The sequence below is a fragment of the Carassius auratus genome, unplaced genomic scaffold (assembly GCF_003368295.1).
Source record: "Carassius auratus strain Wakin unplaced genomic scaffold, ASM336829v1 scaf_tig00012511, whole genome shotgun sequence".
NCBI lineage: Eukaryota > Metazoa > Chordata > Actinopteri > Cypriniformes > Cyprinidae > Carassius > Carassius auratus.
The window spans coordinates 25,678-30,348 of NW_020524297.1; the positions used below are offsets into that span (position 1 = coordinate 25,678).

Sequence of the window (4,671 nt, forward strand, 5' to 3'; positions counted from 1 at the left end):
CTCTTTATGATGCTCTCTCTCTCTCTCTCTCTCTCTCTCTCTCTCTCTCTCTCTTTCTCTCTCTCTCTCTCTCTCTCTCTCTCTCTCTCTCTCTCTCTCATTTTCGTTTCCTATTTTTCTGAACTGTAATTCATAAATAAGTCACACATATTTTTCTTTCTTTCTCTTGTTCATCATGGCATATTTTCACAGCTCAGAATCAGATTTTGATCAGTTCTTGTATTAACAGGGAACTTGTACTCGAAGCTCAACTTGAAGAAGTTTCCAGTGAAGATGAAGTCCTTCAAAGGTTCGACACAGGTAATGTTGAAGATATGTAGTTATAACTGATTTACTTTAATTAATTTATCCTTACTTTATGTTAATAACCTTCCTTATAGTCCTTCCTTTCAAATATTTTGTTCACAGATCATTTCTAACACACTGTCTAAACATGTATGTATTAAAACAACAACAACAACTTGTTACTTTTTCTTTATTCCAGCTGAAAAGGAAGACCATGGGCCTGTCAAACCTTGTTTGTGGAGAGGGATGAATTTGACCATCTTGTGTGTTTACGGAGAAGACCAAAAGCTGCTAAGGCAGATATTTCCAGAGGTACGTCTGTGTTGATCTGAGCACCTCGACAGAACTTTACTGCAGTTACATTTTGCACCGAATTTTATGTTTTTTACTTTTTTAAATACCTCACGACCCCATCAGTACAAACCCTGTGCTATGTCAAAGTATTAATAATTCAAACAATTTCAGCAAATTCATATGATATTGTACAAGCGTACTCTCCAGCTTTTCCTCCTGCTGTCATTGACCATCGCCTCAGCTCTCATGCAGACTGTGTCCATTTTAAGTAGTCAGAGCGTTATATCCTAAAGTTTATATTGAGTCCACTGTATTCTTTATTAGCACCGTCTTAACCCGTTCTAACAGTACATGATATCTGTCCGCACCTCACAGTCTGCCTTTATTTCCATGTTGATTTTAATTGAACACGTCTGTTTAAAAGCAAGTCAGGAAATGCTGTGTAACTTGTCATGTGACACATCAGATCTTCAGTTAATTTGGCCAAATTAGATCATTTAAGGCTGTTCACACTAAGAATAGTAACTACAATAACTATTTTAGCATCCACACCAACATCAACCAATGATAAAGTTATGTTTATTAATATACACACTGCAGCGACGTTGATGTCTGCCACTTTAAATGATCAAGCTTTTGAAATGTGCATTTTGATTGGCTGTTTAATGTTCATCAGCTGGAAAATATATTCCACTGATGTTGTTCCTCTGTGTCATTAAGTATGGACTCATCCTTGGTATGAAGAGGTCTTTAAACTGCTTACAACAATCCTGCTGCATGTTATAGTGTAGAAAATAATTGAGAATAATATAGCTTGAAGATACAGCTTTCTTCCCTCTCATTTTGTTAAACTCAAACGCAAGATTTTGCCTTTCTTTGCTTGTTTGTCTTCATCTTAGTCCTTTACTCTCTCCACTCACTCACACATTCTCTCTTGCTCTGTTGTAAGGTACAAACAGAGCGGATGGTTGCATGATGGCCTCTTTCAGGTTTGTCAACTGAATGTCTACTAGTGTGGCTCAGCAAGTTCCTGTCATGATCAGCCCTCTCCAAGAAAGGTTTGTAGAAAATTGTAATCAATATTCATTTAATCCTCTAACCTGAATCTTTTGGTGAATTTACTTAATTATATCTGTCTTAATTCATATGTAATAAGCAATAGTAATTAAACATGGGGTTAATAGACATATTTTTGTTTTACAGCTGAAGAGCAAAACACAAAGAACATCAGTCCTGTTGGGGATGAGGAATGAACATGGCTCTATTGTGCCCAAACAGAAAAGAGTGAAAAGGTGCTCATCCCCATTGATGTGTCTGTATTCAAGCAATGCATTAGTACAGCATATGATGTTGATCTCTATTCAAGTCAGCAATTATCATTTTTCACATATACATCTTTTTATAAGTCCTAGAATGAACAAATCATCAGGGCATCATTTCTGGAATTTGGGCAGAAAATGACTGAATATGGTGAGTACTGACACCTGCACCTGTATTCACCAAAACTATTTTTCTTATGGACTTACAGTTTTTGAAGGAGGATGAAGTCAGTTGATGGAGAAATGAAGAACGAGATGTGTTGTATATGAAGACTTCAGATGCAAAAGCCTTTAAGTTCTGTATGAAATGTTCTTCTAAGAAGAATTTTAGAAGAAAACTTCAGGTGGAACTTAGATGCCTTTGCATCTGAAGTCTTCATATGTACTATGAGTTTTCAATACATAACTGATTTGTTATGACTGTTTTTATTATTTTCTACTTGTACAGAAAGACTGCAGTAGAAGGAAAGCTGGTACTGAGAACATTTGTCTTCACTCCAGACTAAAGAGAAGCGGGTCTGAGGCCAGAGATGGAGGAGTCAATGGTCACCAAATGCAGCGCTGCAGCCTGAAACTGTGAAGACTGAATTCCCAAACAGCTGTGTGACTGCACAGATGTTACGGCCATAAAAGAAACTTCACAACTGAGAGCCCATACCTCCAACAACCTTCAACAGGAATCAATGGTATGTCCATTACAACAATTCTAAATAATAATAATATATAATTGACACAATGATTTTGTCTCTCCAGGACATCTACGCAAGGTTTTTCTTTTGTTGAGGACCGTCAGAGACTCCAGCCACACGAGCCATGGATTGCTCTCAACATCACCATCAGACAGACATTATCACAGAACCAGCACCAGCAGACTGCAAAACAAGTTCCTTCAACAGGCAATCAGACTGAACTGAACTCGTACCAGTAACACCACACACACACACACATACACACACCAGCAGCCTCATACTGTGTGCACTGCACTCTATCAGCTACACTGACTGGACTCTGACTCACTATTATTCTGCAACCTGATATTCTGTTTGCACTAATTCATACTGTACTGAAAGTGAAAGTGACGTGACATACAGTCAAGTATGGTGACCCATACTCAGAATTTGTGCTCTGCATTTAACCCATCCGAAGTGCACACACACAGAGCAGTGAACACACACACACTGTGAACACACACCCGGAGCAGTGGGCAGAGGTATATCTACAGTATACAGTGATTGTTGTTAATTGTTTTCATTTTGTTCTCTCTGTATAGTATAGTATTGCACTATATTTTCTACCTGTATTGAGCTCTTATGTATACGGTTTATATTTTTGATACTGTATATGTGTTGCAAATATATTCAGTACTTGTCATGCTGCAGTTTGCAGAAAAGCATTTTACCACCTGTATACTTGCATTCATGGTATTGTGATAATAAAATGATTTGATTTGAATTGGTCACATGACTTGTTCATCAGTTGTATTGTTGTGCTGGATAACAATTGCAAATTGTTTATGACATTGAAGAAGATCATGATAGAGACATGGATTTGAAGAAAACCAGGAGAGCTCTGATGATGAGAAGGAAACTGGATGTGATTCTTTGGTGCTCAAGACATTTCACCATGCCTTCATCTGGGTTTCTTCATCTGATTAAAATAAAATGGTTTTAATGTAACCCATTTTTATTTCACTTGAATATAATTTGTCTTAATATGCTTCTTTATCTGTCTTCATGCTGCATCCTAGTAAAATATTGCGTATGGTGTTGGATAATCAAGTATGGTGAATATTCTGTACTAGAGATGGTTTTTTGGTAGATACACCATTTAATTTTGTAAACAACACATATAATCACCATGGTTGTTTTGATGAAGACATGAACATTTAGTAATATTAATGAAATTCAGTTAGATGAAGAGCTGCATTAGAAGAGACTGCATGGACTTCATGCACAACTGAAGGTGATGAATCAAGGAAAGATCAACATGAATCCTGTTCTGTATTATAATGAAGATGTTCATGCACATTACTGATGTCTAGCTCCTGAGCAGGACAAAGATGAGACATTCTTTACAGAGATTTATGAATTAGGTATTTTATATTATGATTCTTTAAATTGCATGAATTGTATGGAACCATAAACTGCACACTGTCACACATTGTCTTACTGAATGACACATTGGCCTTGTCTGATGAAATGTCAGAATATGTATTTGTTGTCTTTGTTTACTATTAGCACTGTATTATTGCTCTTGATCTTATGAAATAAATTGAGCTCTTTCCAAATGGGCACTTATGTTGATTTTCTGGTGTCTTAATTCTAAGATAACTATGACTTCCAACTTACATAATGGTATGCTTTTGAAAAGACAACCTACAAAATGTGTCTCAACAGTTTGTTGCCAATGATGAGAATAGAGCTGTGCATTTTTTTCCTGCCCTTCCATCCCCAGGGGCCCAGTAGAGTCCCCTTGAAGAGCAAAACAATTAACATTCCAAATGGCTGTAAATCAAAATCTGATTATAGTTTCAAAAAGAAAATTGGTAGGACAACTCATTATGCTATGTTTACTAAATAATGTTTGGCACAGCTTTCAAACATTCATAGAAAAGTGCTATACATGTGTTTATAAAAGTACTCTTAGTAAAATAAAAAATGTCAGCCTGCCTCTCACATATGTCATATAACTTTGCACAATAAACATGCTTAGATATCCCTTTGTTTAAAAAAAGAAGTATTTTTCACAATTTCATTATTAAACATTTTAAACT

The 4,671-nt window shown here is 36.2% G+C and overlaps 1 long non-coding RNA gene across 2 annotated transcripts; it reads left to right on the forward strand.

Annotated features, from left to right (window-relative positions):
- Window positions 1–535: 535 nt before the first annotated feature.
- LOC113073615 (uncharacterized) lies at window positions 536–2,772 on the forward strand. 2 transcript variants are annotated; one of them, XR_003280513.1, is made up of 5 exons: window positions 536–597; window positions 1,529–1,637; window positions 1,986–2,049; window positions 2,347–2,584; window positions 2,652–2,772. It is a non-coding gene; the product is annotated as an uncharacterized LOC113073615 (long non-coding RNA). The 2 variants fall into 2 exon arrangements; XR_003280514.1 differs by having other exon boundaries at window positions 2,400–2,584.
- Window positions 2,773–4,671: the final 1,899 nt, after the last annotated feature.